The sequence below is a fragment of the Pan troglodytes genome, chromosome 5 (assembly GCF_028858775.2).
Source record: "Pan troglodytes isolate AG18354 chromosome 5, NHGRI_mPanTro3-v2.0_pri, whole genome shotgun sequence".
Lineage (NCBI taxonomy): Eukaryota > Metazoa > Chordata > Mammalia > Primates > Hominidae > Pan > Pan troglodytes.
Window position 1 is genome coordinate 74,476,269 of NC_072403.2, and position 19,198 is coordinate 74,495,466.

Sequence of the window (19,198 nt, forward strand, 5' to 3'; positions counted from 1 at the left end):
CCCACCATGCCTGAGCCTCCCACCCACTCCATGGGCTCCTGTGTGGCCCGAGCCTCCCCAGCGAGCACCACCCCCTGCTCCACGGCGCCCAGTCCCATCGACCACCCAAGGGCTGAGGAATGCGAGCGCACGGTGCAGGACTGGCAGGCAGCTCCACCTGCAGCCCCGGTGCGGGATCCACTAGGTGAAGCCAGCTGGGCTCCTGAGTCTGGTGGGGACGTGGAGAGTCTTTATATCTAGCTCACGGATTGTAAACACACCAATCAGCACCCTGTGTCTAGCTCAAGGTTTGTGAGTGCACCAGTCGACACTCTGTATCTAGCTGCTCTGGTGGGGCCTTGGAGAACCTTTATGTCTAGCTCAGGGATTGTAAATACACCAATCAGCACCCTGTGTTTAGCTCAAGGTTTGTGAGTGCACCAATCGACACTCTGTAACTAGCTGCTCTGGTGGGGCCTTGGAGAACATTTATGTCTAGCTCAGGGATTGTAAATACACCAATCAGCACCCTGTGTTTAGCTCAAGGTTTGTGAGTGCACCAATCGACACTCCGTATCTAGCTGCTCTGGTGGGGCCTTGGAGAACCTGTGTGTGGAAACTCTGTATCTAACTAATCTAATGGGGATGTGAAGAACCTTTGTATCTAGCTCAGGGATTGTAAACGCACCAATCAGCACCCTGACAAAACAGGCCACTCGGCTCTACCAATCAGCAGGATGTGGGTGGGGCCAGATAAGAGAATAAAAGCAGGCTGCCCAAGCCAGCAATGGCAACCCGCTGGGGTCCCCTTCCACAGTGTGGAAGCTTTGTTCTTTCGCTCTTTGCAATAAATCTTGCTACTGCTCACTCTTTGGGTCCACGCTGCTTTTATGAGCTGTAACACTCACGGCGAAGATCTGCAGCTTCACTCCTGAGCCCAGCAAGACCAGGAGCCCACCGGGAGGAACGAACAACTCCAGACGCACTACCTTAAGAGCTGTAACACTCACCGCGAAGGTCTGCAGCTTCACTCCTGAGCCAGCAAGACCACGAACCCACCAGAAGGAAGAAACTCCGAACACATCTGAACATCAGAAGGGACAGACTCCAGACGCGCCACCTTAAGAGCTGTAACACTCACCGCGAGGGTCCGCGGCTTCATTCTTGAAGTCAGTGAGACCAAGAGCCCACCAATTCCAGACACAGTACTATAGGAAAGAGATGAGCTTGGAAAATAATTCAATGGTTTTCATGCAAAAATATGATGGCATTGTTTAGAATTTTAAGGGTGTGTAGGGTTGAAACACATTTTTAACCACAACCATTAAAAAGCAAAATTGAGAAATAATTTGATCAGCAAAGGTCAATCAAAACTCAGATTCACAGTAAAGTGTATGACTATCACACTCACTGTTAAAATTATACAGTAGTTTAAGATGATGCTCAGTCAATCCTTTCAGTTGAACAAATAGTGCAAGGAAATGAGACTGAAGGTAAGCCTGTTCTACAGATTCCTGGCAGGATCAAGGTACCCAAAATTAAATCTAAAGGGAGAGTCATATCATTAAAAGAATAGTATGTTTTATAAACAGAAGTTATCACACACACACAAAAGACTTGAATCTTTAAGGGGGTTATTCTGAAGCTGTCATCACAGGGTTAACAAGAATTCTGGACAGAAATATAGTTACAAGTATGCATTAGTCAGGCTGCAATTTGATTCACTTCCTTGTAACCAAAATCAAAGTCACTAGATATCGACCATTTGCATGTCCATTGTTCTTCTAGGTAGGATATCTGAAGTTAGAATCATAAGACTTTTAAGAATCCTGAATTCCAGCAGAACAGCTGATGCCAACCCGAAAACCCCACATGAGAACTAAATCAGCACGAGAATGCAGTTTCTTCTTCTCCCTGTCTCATGACTGCACCCTGCACTCTTCAACTAATCAACAATCTCCACACATCAGTCCACTCCAAAACCTTTAAAAACCCTACCCTCCAACTCCTCAAGAAGACAGCCTTCAGGTTTCCTCCTGTCTCTTTTTTGGCGGCCCTACAATTAAACCTCCTTCTCTGCTGCAACCTGATGTCTTGGTGTATTGATTTGTCTTGTGCATAAGGCAATGGGCAATGAACCTTTTGAGGCTATAGTTCCACTAAGTAATCCACCTCTCTGGACTAAAAAATAAAATGACCTCAATATTCTAAAGATGTAAAACAAGCCTATAAAAAAATCCTGCACAGCCTTCAGAGAAGACAAATTCTCAAATTCCCTCTTTAAGTGAAGACAAGAAGGATAATAGAAAGTTAAAGAACTCCCAAAGGTCAATCCCATGGATGATGGAAAACAAGGTACAGAACTGGATTGCTAATCCTAGGAAGTGAAATTAGGGTCTAATCAAGGAATACACTTCCAGTGTAAAAGCACCTCATAAATTCCACACAGCTGGATTTCAGAATTGCTGTTGACCAATGACCATTATATCTCCTGTTCTTCCCATGTCAAAATGGTCACTGTGGTTGTCTTGTGTCTGCTTCACTATGTAATATTTGGTAGGGGAAAGGGGATCATTGACACTTAGGTCAATAGGAATCACATCCAGACTTCATTTAGAGACTATCACATTACCTAGATTCATGGATTTTAGTTAGATACTAAGATTGCTTGGGACTTTGTGTTCCCCCCACCTGGGGAAACAGGAGAAACAGGAGAAGTAAACAGTTACACCTTATGGAACATCTTCTCCATTAATATTTCCTTAATAGAGCATTTTTCTGCTTTTTCTATCCAAACTTAGTAGAACTTATATATTTCTCAATGTAAATATTTTGACCAATATTTATCTAAAAAAATTTCAAAAACTCAATAGCAATATTTTAGCAAAAATGGTATATGTGAAAGTCTCAGGTTGCATAACAAATACATTTAACAGAACTTCTAAATCCTATGCAGATATTTTGAAAACTTGCAGAGTATCAACAAAAGAAATACCATTCTTATATGAAGCACATCACAGTGTCATTGTCAGTTAAAATATTCTCTATGACTTTGTACTTGTGTTGAACATCTTGCCACATTACTTTTTATACTTCTATAGTACTTGTCTAAAATAGTAAAACAAGTCCTCCAAACAATAAAGAAATTTGTATAAAAATTATTGAGAAAAGATGTATCAATGGAAGAAAACTTACTGAATGCAAAAGAACTGCTTGTTAACAACCGTATTAATTGTTTGGTAGTTAAGAACCAAAGATGTAAGCAATTTATATACTTAGGCAATAGTTCATAATGTGTATTCTTTAATGCATTTTAAAAAGTAATATATTGGTTGTAAATATTTGACTAATGTGTAACTCATTAGGAATATTTTTCATTTAAATTATTAAGAAATAGACTACTTGTTAGTATTTTCACACACAAACCTCTAATTCGCAGGAATAAATTACTGTGATTAATGGGAGACCCCTGTAAAAAAGAGGATCAACCAAGTTTTTGGTGACAATGAAGACAGATGTGACCATTATTTGTGTTGTTGAAAAATATCCTCATTCTCTAGCCCACCTTCTGGACACAAGGTAGTTGCACTTCCTGAATTCTGTCTGGAGGATGGGGCTGGGTGGTGAGTTTCAGTCCGTGAGGTGTGGGTGGAAGAATGCACATAATTTCTGGACCAAAGTACTTAATCCACTATGATATCCTCCAGTGTGTTATTTCCTCCAGCTACTGTGAAAAGTAATATTAGCTTTGGTCCTTGAATGGGGATGGCATATACACCAGATGGGCTATAATGGACACCTAACATGAATGGAAAAAAAAAAAAAATCCTGTGTTGTTTTCCCTCTTTGGGGCAAGTGGGAGGTGAGTTTTACTTGAAAAATCTAGTCTGATCTCTGTTTCTCTACAACTTCATTATGACTGAACAAGCACAAATACTGTCATCTCTACTCTGATTTACTATAACAGACTTATAATTGATTTTTCTCTTTCATGTTCATAATCTGCAAGTCTTCTTTCCATAGAGGGAGAATAAATTTTTTAACATGCAAATAAGATTGTGTCAGCAGTTCTAATGAGCCTATGGATAATTCGAGTAGAGTATAAGTAAAATTTACTAGTAGGTGTTCCAGGAACAGTGAGGCCAAATTTTAGAAAGTCCATTATTATGGATGTTAGAGCTCCCAAGCATAAAAGAGAATAATGAATGGAAAGAAAGGTTATAATTCAGTTAGTGGCTAAAGTCACTGAATATTTACAATGTGGCAGACACTCTTTAGTTCTCACATCACTCTAATTCTCTTACAACTTCTCCTACTTTATATATGAGGAAATTTAGTGACAGAAAGATTATGGTAAACAATATGTCTTAGGTAACACAATTGTTAACGTAATAGAAGTGGGATTCAAACTTGCCACAGAGCCTAACACTTTTAACTGCCAAAAACCAAAAAAATTCCTGAAAGTTCTATGGACAGAACCAATAAAAATTAGGCAAAATGAGCTCAGGAGGAGTTTATGAAAGTGCCTGTTACAATGCTGAATGCAAAGCAACTGCATGCTTTGTACTTATATTCTTATCTGGATGCTTTGTAGGTACCAGATTTTCTCTGCTCGTTCATCAGTAGACAGATGAATGTTCCTGATTTCCATTTGACAAGTTAATGCATTTTGGAAGTGTAAATACTCAAATAAAATTCAAAATCAATGTCTAATAAAATTTTTCTGAGCCTGGACTCCACCACTAGACAACGTATGCATGTAAGAAATCCGCACTTATACTCACTAACTCTATAAAGAAAAAAAAATACAAATTTTCTTCTTTTTCCTATAGTATAAAGAGTTCCCTTGGTGCGGGTGAGCATGTTATTATTCATGCTCTATCATATTCCAAATTTCATTTTATGCTACAGGTTAGCATATCAACTACTATCCTCATTTTCCATTGAAAGGTCAGTGTTGCTGTTTGTGTGGTTTTTGAGCAGAAGAAATATGCATTCTGAACAGTGTTATAAATGTATTAGTTATTCCTTAATAACTTATTATGATACTTGGATGACTATAAGAATGTAATATATACCACTAGGTAAGTTATATTTTCTCAAGTAGAAACAAAGAATTGAAAAACTAGAAGATTATCTTATGATACCTAGTTTAACTTCCATGTTCCATAGGTGAAGAAATTGAGTCCCAAGTAAGTTAAATAATTTTCCCTGAATTTCAGAGGATACTAGTAAATAGGGATAAATTGAGGACCATAACTGAGGGCCCTTGAATCTGTGTTCCAAGCTTATGTAATTAATAAAATAAAAGCCTCAATGTTAAACAGCAAATATGTCTATCTACAGAAATTTATTAAATAGTATTTTTAATAGTAAATGAGAAGTCAAAAAGGTTGGCTCATATAAAGATACTATATAAAGTATTTTTCTTGCTACCACAACATAATCATTGCATTGTTAGGGTTGTGTTTTCTCTGAACTATCCATCATAAGATTTATTTTTTGACTTTTGTATATCTAATGCTTTCTCACTTAGATCTTCTAGTAATTCACATCTGAGTTCACTTTGCTCTCACCACTTGTCTAAGAAGGGTTAGGCTACAATGGTAACACTTTACCTTCTTGCAGTGTGCTATATTTCATTTTGTAATTATATGAAAAGACATTGTAAAAAAGAGGAAAGAAAAGCTCAATGTATTTTACAGAATGCATTTTGTGCCAAGTCTGAAGTACCACATACTTGTGAATACCAGAGAGTTTTCAAAGCATTTTCATTTTATTTCACATTATTTCGTTTAATTCTCCCACTAATCTGTAGAGGTAGGCGAGGTAGGTTTTAATGTCTCTGTTTTATAGATGAGAAAACTTGGCATTGGAAGGATAAGTGACTTGCCCAAGTTCACACTGGTATTAAGTGGTGAAGCTGTCCATTATTCAGTGCTTTTCCCTCTACAGTTTACTGAGATAATCAGTGTTGCTTAATAGTAGCTGCCTAGAATACATCTACTATAATTATGAAATACCTACCCTCAAAGCCACAAACTGGCCCTTTTCCAATTTCTCACACTTTTATAGAGCAGGGGTCAGCAAACTAAAGCCCACAGATCAAATTGGAGTCCTTCCTACTTTTGTAAATAAAGTTTATTAAAACACAACCACAGTCATTCATTTACATATTGTCTATGGCTGTTTCCCCGCTGCAATGGCAAAGGTAAGTAGTTGGGAGAAAGGTCACATGGTCCCAAAGTCTTCAGTGCTCTTTGGCCTTTGCCTTGAATGTGCGCTGACCCCTGCTAGAGAATATGAAAAGCTAAAGTATACTTCCAGACTCTTGCAGCTATTCTTTCAGAAACTACAGAAATCTGTAGGTAATCTTTCCAGGAAATGTTTTTAAAATAAGCAGACTTGACTGGCTTGGTTCTTCTTTTCTTTGTCCCTTTCCTATATTTGCTTCTTCCAACCTGTATTGTGAACAACACCTGGGATTGCAGTCGTTACTTTGTATACATGAAGAGACAAACATATGGACAAATGAGGACGGATAGAAAGAAAACAGAGTTAGGGTGCCTAATTACATTTCTGAGCAACCTCTTCAGCCCTGGACTTCGTGGATCTATAAAGGATTCTCTACATATTAAATACACTGTTAGTAGTGTTACTTGATTATAATTTAAAAAAATTATACTGGATGCATTCGAATGTCCTGTCATTTACTGAGTCATAACAATAGTGTTAGCTTCCATGTTAAGGCCACTAAATATTGAATCACTTTAGGATTCAGCATTTTACTCCTTTATCTACACCCACTCCCTTAGTGATCTTATATAACCTCATGAATATACAGTGTTTATGTGATGATTAATCTTAATTCTATCACAAGGCCAGTCATCTATTCAGCTAGCTACTCAGCAACTCTACATGGAAGTTTATCCGTATTTCAAACTTGACTTCTGCAAAACCTGATCCTCTTGAAGATTTCCCCATTCCAGTTAATAGCAATTTAATGTTTCAACGCTTGAGCCAACAACTGTGGAGTCATCCTTGATTTCTCTGTGTCATCTACATTCCATATTTTTAGCAAATCTAGTCGTAACCCCATCAAAATATTTCCTGAGGCCCTGCAAGCTGAAGCTTAGTCCTTGTTATACAGGTGAGAAGAATATGTCAGATTGCCAGTGCCTTCCTCTTCTATAACTAAAAGTTCTTTGAGTCTAACATCTGGATAAATTGTGCCCAACATTAAACTTCATTTTTCTTCTGTCTCTATGAAATGCCTCTTATTAAAAATCAATTTGCCTTCATCACAGACAGAAGCCTAGACCACCTGAGATGCCATCTCCTCATATTGGAAACAGCTGTTTAACTGAACCGATCTAGTTTCAGGACTAGTCTGCAGTTCATTTAAGTGCTGTGCTAAAACTGTGGGTAAGGATATCAACATCTTTGTCACATAAGCCTAGGAACACTAACTGGGAACCCCATGAGTAGATGCAGATAACTGCAAAGTGGTTTTATTTTTATTTCCCTTGTGCATAACCCACCTCAATCCCACAACTATGCCTCTTGTCAACAGGAAGAAGCTAGAGTGATCATCAGCCTTTTCCCATCTCTATAGCCAACACCTTAAGAGTAAGGTGCTATGGAACCCAAAGCAGGGTTTAAAACTACCTTTGCAAATTATATCAGGGAGAAAATTATGACAGTAAAAGAGATCTGATTTAACCACCCAGCCCCATCTTGCCTTTCCCTTAAACATTCCTGAGCTTAGGCTAAGCTAACTTTGAGAGACATTTACTTTACATGACTTTTATCTTATTTTGTTATTTTTATAGAGATGAGGTCTCCCTATATTGCCCAGGCTTGTATCAAACTCCTGGATTCAAGCAATCCTCCCACCTTGGCCTCCCAAAGTACAAGGATTACAGGCACGAGCCACAGCACCCATTCAATATAAAATTTAGTTTTAACTGATAATAGGCCTCCCCCAAAACTCAACCACCTTTGTAAATCTAATGAAACATTATCAGGCTAGGGGGAAGAGCTAAGGTGTGGTCTGACCACAAGATATGCAACATCACTATAGTATATTGCCCTTTTGAGATATTTGTTCAGGTTTTTTGCCTGTCTGACACCTGGACCTGATTGCTCCTAGGGCTCCACATGGAAGCAACTCAGCTTAAGAGGACAGCTGTGCCCTCCTACAATTTCATCTCTGCCTGAACCAATCAGCAGCAAGTACCCATTACCTGGCCACCCCATCCCTTCCCTCAAACTGTCTTTGAAAAACTGCTAACCTAAAAGCCTGAGATGAGATTGATTTGAGTAACAACCCCATCTTCTGTGTAGTGTGGCAGGCCTTGTGTCAATTAAACTTTCCTTTAGTGCAATGCCATGGTCTTTATTTATGCAGCGGGCAGGAAGAACTGATCAAGCAATTATCCTTCTACTCTTGTCTTATTTGGTCTATTCTCTATACCTCAGTCAGAATGACCCAGTAAAACTGAAAAGAAGACAAGGTCATTTCTCTGCTCAAAATTTTTCAATGATTTGCTGTCTTTCTTAAACAGAAGCCAAAATCTTTGACAACAACCTACAAAATGTTTTGCAGTCAGTCCCACTTCCTCCCCAACCCTACCTTGTTATTTCCATGACCTCAATTCATATTATACCCTCTTTCATTCATTGTCCTCTGGCTACACTTTTTTGCTTGCTTGTCTTCCTGAACATGCCAAGCATTCTCCTGTCTGGAAGTCTACTCTGGTTATTCTTTGTTTGCATTGCTCTTCACCCAACTAGCTACATGGATATCTCATCTCTTGCAAATTTCTGCTCAAATTTGATTACCTCAGTGAGCTCTTCCTTGACTATTCTGTATAAAACAGCCAACAATTAACCACTTCCCTTAAGATGACAGCAAGAATGAGGAAAATAAAAATAAAAATAAATAAAAGCATAAAAGATTATCCACTTCTCTTTCCCATTAGTACTTCCTATATTCTCTAATCTTCCATTCTTTGTTTATTTCTATCATTAACGTTTTATTATGATATATAATTTATGTACTATAATATACACTACTCTTAAGTATTTGCTTTTTCTCCTTAACTCATGTCTTCTATGACACTATATACTTTACTTTTATTTATTTAGTTATTTTTTGAGGCAGGATCTCAATTCTGTCACCCAGGCTGCAGTGCAGTGGTGTCATCACAGCTCATCAATGCAGCCTCAACCTCCCAGCCTCAAGCAATCCTCCCACCTCAGCCTCCTGAATAGCTGGGACTACCAGTTTACACCACCACAGTTGGATATGTTGTTTTTAAAAAAAATTTTGTAGCAATGGCGTCCCCCTATGTTGTGCAGGCTGGTCTTTAAGTCCTGGGCTCAAGCGATCCTCCACCTCTGCGTCTAAGATTAAAGGCTAAGCTTAAAGGCATGAGCCAACACACTTGGTCACATTTATTTATTATTTACTACATGTCTTCCTGAATTTAATTTAAAAACGATAAAGGCAGAAATTTTGTTTGTTTTATTTGTAGAGAGCCCACAGATTTTTTAGTAAGTTTCTGGTGAAGTATTTAATATGCATTTTCTCATTTAATCCTCATATTAATGAGTTATTTCCTCCACAGAAAAAAGGAAAAAACTCAAATTTATTATATTTAAAATAATTGGCATTAGTCACATTGCTAGTAACTAGTGATGGAAGTGACGACCAGTGTGGAGCAGCTGCTGCAAGGATGCTGGTTGCACAGCGTGAGACATGGACAGGGTTGCATGTTCTGCAGAGCTGGTGGGAGCCAGGAGCAGGCGAGAGCCCAGACCCCTACTTAGTTGATGAGGCAGAAGCCCGTGCTCCCTGGCACAGCTGCAGCCACCCAGCTGTGGCTCTGGACTCCAGCATCACTGCACTCTTGGGGGCCCAGGAAGCTCCTTGCCATCGCAGGCTTGAAAGTACCTGCTCCTGCTCCCTGGCCTCTCCCCACTTCCAGCACCCACTCTGGCATGGAGCAAAGTTGTGACCAAGCCTGGGCACTGTAGCAACTCTACCAAGTGTGTGGGCACTCTGGACAGCGCTGACACACCAGCTCCCTGCTGCCTCAGCCTCCTCCAGACTTTGGGCACCAACAAGCACAGGAGGGAGGCTGGCGGGCAGGGTGGGTGGTGAGAGTAGCTCAGCATGGGCCTGCAGCACTCCTCAACACAAACAGCCTGGGCACTGGGGACAGCATGTTGATGGTGGCAAGAGGCAGACAGGCCCTTGGGTGGAAAGGGGTGCATCCCAGGTGAAACCCCACCTTCAAGGCAGGGATGGCCTGAAGCCTGGGGGCCGGGTTGTCAGTTCCAGCTGGAGTCCACTACCCAGAGTGAGAACTTACGGTGCTTTTTTCGGGCCTGCCAATGACAGCCCATGGACAAATAAGCGCATATTTTCTCCCTTCTGAGCCCACTGAAACCCTGGACTCAGCCAGACTCGGACATATGTTGAGACTACCAGCTGTGGGAAGGAACTACCCACTTCAGGTCTCCTGGAGTGATAAGGATGACCTGTCTGCAGAAAGGAGCGATCCACTAGGGGTCTCCTCTGAGCTGTTCTGTTGCTCAATAAAGCTCCTCTCCACCTTGCTCACCCTCCAGTTGTCCGCATACCTCATTTTTTTAAGAGGCAGGACAAGAAGTCAAGACCAACTGAACGGTGGGAATGAAAGAGCTGTAACACAAACAGGGCTGAAACTCCCCCCGATCGCCATGCTGTGGGCGATGAAAAGGAGAGAAGAGCTGAAGAGGCCCTTTGGGGACGCCAGACCTAGGGGCTCCCCGAGCCAGGGCCGTGACACCCTCTTTGGGGCTCTGTGGTTCCTGGCGTCTCAAAGCTTCTGGGTGCCACCGCAGTCCCCTCATCCAGACACAGGTGCCCACAGTGGAAGCTGCTTGTGGTACATCTGATCCAGCCACAGCCTTACACAGAGCCCGCACCTGTGCCGGTGCCTGGAGCTGCCCACCACGCTGCAGCAGCCAGCATGCCTGGCTGTGCGCAGTGGGTGGACCCCACGCTCACTTTCTCACATATCTCTTGCCACTCCGTGCCTGGCTTACCCTTGGCCGGCGTGGGATCCTAGCCGGTGGTGCAAGCCAAGCACAGCCTGGCAGGCTGACGGGGCAGAACGAGCCAGTGGGCCCAAGCAAAACTCAGGCAAACGCGCCACTGGCCACAGAGGTTTCCAGCTGGAAAAGCAACACCCTAAGGAACTCAAGACAGCAGTGTTGCCAAGATTTTAATTTAGAAATTGTGAAGTCACACAATACTCTCTTAATTACCATGCTCTATATTATCCTAGCTGCTCTGTAGAAAAAAGTTCAGACAAAACAAATAGTAACATGATTGAAATGGAGATTGGCAGGATACTAGAACAAGCAGATATCAAGCTACTTCAGAACAATATCCTTAGTTGCCAAATCTAAGAGAAAAAGCAAATAAGCTCATAATAAAATACAGAGAACAAAAAAGCTGAGAATGTATATTAAGATAATATCAATATGAGAAAATACTACATTTAAAACTAGTTGTCAGTAGAAGGAGGAGTAGAGAAAGGAAGAGAATAGAACTCTATTAAGTCAAGTTTCAGGAAGAATTTTCCAGTCTGAATAAATAAGAAAAGTTATTAGGGAAGTAATAAAGGGTCACTTCTAGAAGAATAAAAACCTGTATATGTTTATCCATTAACTCAAAAAAAAAATTATTCAACCCTTTCATCTTGAAAGAGAAAGAGATGCATTTAATAATGGATTATTTAAATGCATCTCTTTCTCTTTCCAAGGCCCAAATAATGTTATGACAAAGTAACACCAACAATGTGAAAACCCATAGAATTGTGACTACAAAAATTGAGATATTTCAGCACACTTTTAGCAGATCTAAAGTGAATTTAAGAGGTAGGAACCATTTAGTAGAGCCAAAAACGATAAAACCTGAAATTCTCTAGAGTAGGATGTTAATGAATGGTGAAAGATTCTGAATAAGGAAGCAAAAATTGCCATGGAAAGCAGGGAATGAGGCAAGATTATAAAAACACAGAACCTGTTTTTTCCTCAGGACTCTTATCCTTACCTCAAGTACACAGGTTCCGTTGCTGTTTGAGATCAGTGTTTTATTTGCTAAATAAATATGGAGCAGAGGATCCAGACTTGACTCCCCAGGTGTAAGAGAAGAGTGAGGCACAAAGCTGGAAAAAAAGAAATAAGAAAAATTATTTTATCTTTCAGTTTCTTCTCATCATCCCTAAGCTCTCCCACATCTTATGGAGGGATATAATCCCCTCCTTTCAGATTAGCCAGTATCCTGCCTTTAGCTATAGACCTACACTTATTGTCTGTGTAATTACTGAGAGAAATAAGATGGTAATTAACTTTCAAAATGGGCAGTATAGCTGTAACAAAGTCTTTGAAAGCAATTGACATACAAAAATTCTACAAATAAAAGTAAGTGTAAGCTCAAATAATACAATAGTACATTATTTATAGAATAATGCTTTTCCCATTCCATTGTATTTTAAACCTATGAACCCAAATGCCATACTGGAAAGAAATGTTAGGGAAATGTCAGCAGTAATTCAGTGGGTCCATGAAAGGGCTTCAACTTGGCAGGAAACCTCTAAAATTATATGCAGGATCATATTTGTATTTTCATAGTGATGGTTTTCATGAGAGTATCTCTAAATGAATTTCAAAAATAATTCTTTCATTAAAAAGAGTTTTTTTTTTTTCCTTTAGGAAACTTTTTAATACATAGGCTATCCGTGAAATATGTATATGTCTTCAGTTGCTGTTGAAAGCAAGATCAGCTACTCCTCTGTCTGAAAAGTATTTTACTTCATCTTCATTTTTGAAGGGTATTTTCAAGGCATATAGAATTCAAGGTTGGGAGTTTTGCTGTTATTGTTCTTTCTGTGTTGTTCTGGGTTTTTATTTGGCATGTTGAGAATATCATTTTACTGTTTTCTGACTTTTATTGCTGCTATTGACAAGTCACCTTTCAACTTAATATTTTCTCTTGGGCCATTTTTTAAGATTTTTTTATGGTGTATTTGATGAGGTACAGTTTCATTATAATGTTTCTAGTTGTGGATTTATTTTTATTTCTTTTTTCCTGAAATTACTTAGGATCCTTGACTCTATGGATTTCTGTCATTGACCATTTCTGAAAAATTATCAGCCACAATTTTTTTTTTACCCTTGGCTGGTAAAATTTATTATCTGTGCCCTATTTCTTTTTTTCTCCTCTTAGGACTTCAGTTGAAATAATGTTACATTTTCTCACTCTGTCCTGTATATACTTTATTCTCTTCCTGTATTTTCCTTTTATTTCTTTGTCTCCCATGCTTGTGGTGTTTTTTACAGTGTAAACTTAGCTTAGCTAGAAATATGTTTTCCATATGTGCTTCCCTATATGCTTCCAGGTTATAGTGGGCCAAAATAGAAGTTTGTACATGATTTGGAAAGTGGAGAGGAAGAAACAGCCATAACCTCTGTTGGTTGTTTTGGTGTTAGGCTGTAAGAACCAGAAGCATCAACGCTCAGAGAAGCAAATTCAAAATTAACCATACTCTTCCCAACTCTGCATTTGTAATATTCACCGGCTAGCACTATTGACCAAGAGTGACCTCAGGCCTACTTCATCTCAGATGCAAAGGCAATACCCTGACACAGATGTCTCCACTAGTTCTCCTTAATGGTCCCATTCTGCAAGTCAGCCATGCCTGGTTTCTGAGATCTCTGGCAAGTTCTAATTTGTCCACCCATACTGGTTCTTCAGAGAGGAGGAGAGCAAATTTTTCTGATCCTCTAACTCACCCACTCTGACCCTTACTTACCCAGTGTCTTGTGTAGTTGTCTAAAGTTTTAGTGCTATAATAAATGTCCTATTCTGTATTACTTACAGTGGTAGTGCTCACATGGTTGAACTTTGTCTGTACTACATACTGTTTTACTGCACTCTTTTTAAGAACACTAACTTCACATCCTTGTATATAATTAGCTATGAGGTCTATGCAATGAATTTTTAATTTATTAAATTTTAGAGATCTTTATGTTCTTTATATCCTTTTTTACATCTGTAGTATCACATTTTATTTCCCTGTTTCTGTTGATGTCCTTAACTTTTGTCTTTGACTTCTTTAAGTTAAAAAGCTTAAGAGTTTCTTCTGCCTTGACCTCCTGGGCTCTAGTGGTCTTTCTGGCCTGGAATTAGTCATCTCACAGAGTAATCCATGAAAAGACTTAGAAACAACTGAGCTCAAACCAAAGCTTGGACCAGTTCCTAAGTAATAAATAAGTTCTCCTTGTTTAACATCACACTAGATTGTAAAGTCCTTATAAAAAATAGATTTGCTTATTTTATCCATAACTGAATATATTGGGCCTCGAGGAGTTCTGAGTATCTGAGAGGTACTCAATACATATCTGTTGAATAAAAGCATGGCCAAAAAAGGATAAATTATTTTGTGCTCTCCCTGATGATTTCAATAGGATGTACTTCTGGGTCTATTTATTTTGTTGTTTGTGTTTCGGTGGGTACATGCTTTTGGTGTGTTTTTACTTTATGTACCTGGCTATCTTTGATCGAGCTAAGCATTACACATAATTAATTGTACAATTAAGCATAATTAAGCACTGCATAATAATTTTTGGAATAATTAGAGGACTGAGATGAAGGAAAGCCTTCATCCAGAGAGGATTTCTGTTTGTTTCAGTCAATGGGGACATTACTTGTCCTCAGTCACATTCAACAATTTGAATACGTTAGATTACTGAAGCCTCCAGACTTTTAAAATTGGGCTACAATTCTTCAAGAAAGCCAATCATTTTATTTTTTTTATTCACCTTTGTCCCAAAGGTGTATTTATTAGGTAGCAACTTATTGTGGGACACTTACCTGTTAGACTCTTCATTTTGTTCTATATTTTTTAACTATAGATATGTCAATACAAATATTCACATTTATGTAACTAACAAATACTTCTATTAGTTCTAGTTTTCCCTTTGATTTCAGTCTAATAATTATTTCTTTTCTTACAAGACCTGCAGTGATTTTAAGAAGATATTTTAAAATATATCTTATGCAGATTTTTAGAAGTTTTTAATAGAATTGTTTGTACAAACAATCCTCCCATTATGGGAAACACTTACCCTCCAGAAAATAACTTTAAGAATAATTTAGAGAGCTTTGATTAAAAATGTAGATAGGAGGCAGGACTAGCTTGCAGTTCCTGCTTGGACAGACAGAGCAGTGTGTGAAGACTTACATCATAAAATTTTGCTCCAAGAACTACCATAGGAAAATACCAGGAAAGCTGAGAGAATTATCTGACCCTTTGAAGGAACTGGATTGCTACTGCAGGCTCCCTGAGATGCCAAAACATTGTGAGTGTACTTGCTTTCTCAGCAGGGATGCTGGTGGTCTGAGGCAAGTTCTCAGCCCCTGGTCACCAGCTGCCTAAAAATAGACTCAGTGTTGTTGGGGGGACACAGTGGGAGTAAGACTGGCCTTTAGGACTGTGGGCTGTGTGGGAGCAGGGTGAGTCCTGCGACTGCTGACTTTCCCCCACTTCTTTGGTGACCTGTACGACTCAGCAGAGGCAACCTAATACACCTGGGAATATAACTCCATTGGCCTGGGAACCACATTCCCATTCCACACAGCAGCTGCAGCAAGCCCCACCCAAGGAGAGCCTGAACTAAGACATGCCTATCCCTGCTACCACCCAGTGGTCTTTCTCTAACCAATGTAGTTGCCAAAGAAAAAGGACATAATCTCTTGGGAGCTCTATGGCCTTGTCCACTGGCTGAGAAACCTGAATATTTAACCAGACATTCCTAGCGCAAGTTTGCATCCTCCCTATAGTACCACAGCTGATGCACTCTTGAAAGCGCCACCTCCTGCCTGGAGGGCAACCAACACAAAACCAGCGCACTGAACAAAAACACAACCAAAGACCCTCACAGAGTCCACCTCACTCCCCTACTATCTCCACCAGAGCAGGTTACTGGTATCCACAGCTGAAAGACCTGAAGATGAATCACATCAGAGGACTCCCCAGTACCGGCCCAGAGCTCAGTACCTCTGCTTGGTGGCTAGATCCAAAAAAGCGAAAACAATCACTGAAGTTCACCTCTCAAGAAGCCCTATCCCTAGGGGGAGGGGGTACAAGAATACCACATCAAGGGAGCACGCGGTGGGACAAAAAATTCTGAACAGCAGCTCTTGAGTCCCAGATCTTCCCTCTGACATAGTCTACCCAATGAGAAGAAAACATAAAAGCAATTCTGGTAACATGACAAAACAAGGTTTTTTAACACCCTTAAAAGATCACACCAGCTCACTAGCAATGGATCCAAACCAAGATGAAATCTCTGAATTGCCAGAAAAAAAATTCAGAAGGTTGATTATTAAGCTAATCAATGAGGCATCAGAGTAAAGTGAAATCCAACTTGAAATCAAAAACATGATACAGGTTATTAAAGAAAAAACCTTCAGTGAAATAGATAGCATAAATAAAAACAATCACAACTTATAGAAAGAAGGATACACTTAGAGAAATCCAAAGTGTACTGGAAAGTCTCAGCAATAGAATAGAACAAGCAAAAGAAAGAACTTCAGAGCTTGAAGACAAGGCTTTCAAATTAACCCAATCCATCAAAGACAAAAAAGTAATAAATAAATGAACAAAGCCTACAAAAAGTTTGGGACTATGTTAAGCATTCAAACCTAAGAATAATTGGTGTTTCCGTGGAAGAAGAGAAATCAAAAAGTTTGGAAAACATACTTGAGGGAATAATCAAAGACAACATCCCCAGCCTTGCTAGAGATCTAGACATCCAAATACAAAACACTCAAAGAACACCTGGGAAATTCATCACAGAAAGATCATTGCCTAGGCACATAGTCATTAGGTTATCTGAAGTCAAGACAAAGGAAAGAATCTTAACAGCAGTGAGGCAAAAGCATCATGTAACCTATAAAGAAAAACCTATCAGATTAACAGCAGATTTCTCAGCAGAATCCCTGCAAGCCAGAAGGGATTGGGGGTCCTATTTTTAGCCTCCTTAAACAAAACAATTATCAGCCGAGAATTTTGTATCCACTGAAATAAGCTTTATAAATGAAGGAAAGATACAGTCTTTTCCAGACAAACAAAAGCTGTGAGAATTCGCCGCTACCAAGCCAGCACTACAAGAAACGCTAAAAGGAGCTATAAGACCTCAAAATAAACCAAAATAGAACCTCCTTAAAGCATAAATCTCACAGGACTTATATAACAATAACATAATGAAACAAACAAGGTATTCAGGCAACAAATAGCATGATGAATAGGATAATAATACCTCACATCTCAGTACTAATGTTGAAAATGAACTAATATAGGGACTTTAGCACTCCACTGACAGCACTAGACAGGTCATTAAGATACAAAGTCAACAAAGAAACAATGGACTTAGACTATACCCTACAGCAAATGGATTTAATAGATATTTACAGAACATTCTACCCAACAACTGTAGGATATACATTCTGTTCATCAGCATATGGAACATTCTACAAGATAAACCATATGATAGGCCACAAATAAGTCTCAGTAAATTTAAGAAAATCAAAATTATATAAAGTACTCTCTCAGATCACAGTGGAATAAAACTAGAAATCAACTCCAAAAGGAACCTTCAAAACCATGCAAATACATGGAAATTAAATAAACTGTTCCTGATTGATCAGCAGTCAACAATAAAGTGAAGATGGATATTAAAAACGTTTTGAACTGAATAATAGTGACACAACCTATCTAACCCTCTGGGATACAGCAAAAGTGGTGCTAAGAGGAATGTTCATAGGATTAAATGCCTATATCAAAAAGTCTAAAAGGGCACAAATAGACAATCTAAGGTCACACCTCATGGAACCAGAGAAACAAGAACCATACAAACTCAAACACAGCAGAAGAAAATAAATAATGAATATAAGATCAGAACGCAATGAAACTGAAACAAAAAAACTACAAAAGATAATGAAACAGAAAGCTAGTTATTTGAAAAGAGAAATAAAATTGATAGGCCATTAGTGAGATTAACCAAGAAAAGAAGAGAGAAGTTTGAAGTATGCTCAATTAGAGATGAAATGGGAGATATTACTATTGATACCACAGAAATACAAAAGATTATTCAAGTCTACTATGAACACCTTTATGCACATAAACTAGAAAACCTAGAGGAGATGGTTAAATTCCTGGAAATAAACAACTCTCCTAGAATATACCAGGAAGATAAAGAAACTCTGAACAAACCAATAACAAGCAGTGAGATTGAAATGGTAATAAAAAAAATTCCCAGCTAAAAAAAGGGCGGAATCAGATGGATTCACAGCTGAATTCCTTCAGACATTCAAAGAAGAATTCAAACGAATTCTACTGATACTATTCCACAAAGTAAAGAAAGACGGAATCCTCCCTAAATCATTCTATAAAGCCAGTATCACCCTAATACCAAAACCAGAGAAGGACATCGCAACTACAACAAGAACAACAAAACTGCAGACCAATATCCCTGTTGAGCACAAGGACAAAATACTAGCTAATGAAATGCAACATCATATTAAAAAGATAATCCACTATGATCAAGTGGGTTTATACCGGGGATGCAGGGATGGTTTAATATCTGCAAGTCAATAAATGTGATACCCAACATAAACAGAATTAAAAACGAAAGTCACATGATTATATCAATAGATGCAGACAAAGCATTTGATAAAATACAGCATCCTTTATGAATAAAACCTTCAGCAAAAGTGGAATAGAAGGGACATAACTTAAGGTAATAAAAACCATCTATGACATACCCACAGCCAACATTATACTGCATGGGAAGAAGCTGAATGCATTCCTTCTGAGAACCAGAACAAGACTAGGATGCCCACTTTCACCACTTCTATTCAACACAGTACTTGAAGTTCTATCTAGAGCAATCAGACCAGAAAGAGATAAAAGACATCCAATTTGGTAAAGAGGAAGTCAAACTGTCACTGTCTGCTGAAATGATTGTATACCTAGAAAACCCTAAAGACTTATCTAAAAAGCTCCTAGAACTGATGAATGACTCAGCAAAGTTTCAGGATAAAAAATTAATGTACACAAATCAGTAGCTTTGCTATACACCAGCAGCGACCAAGCTA

General features: G+C 39.0%; 1 protein-coding gene across 15 annotated transcripts in view; it reads right to left on the reverse strand.

Moving 5' to 3' along the window:
• Nucleotides 1-19,198, reverse strand: part of LOC129144272 (protein eyes shut homolog) — a 773,546-nt gene that overhangs the window by 608,393 nt on the left and 145,955 nt on the right. For all 15 annotated transcript variants that reach the window (XM_063813144.1, XM_063813143.1, XM_063813142.1 and 12 more), the window contains one exon: nucleotides 12,089-12,203. The gene's annotated coding sequence lies outside the window, so the exon portion shown is untranslated. The remainder of the gene's footprint in view (nucleotides 1-12,088; nucleotides 12,204-19,198) is intronic.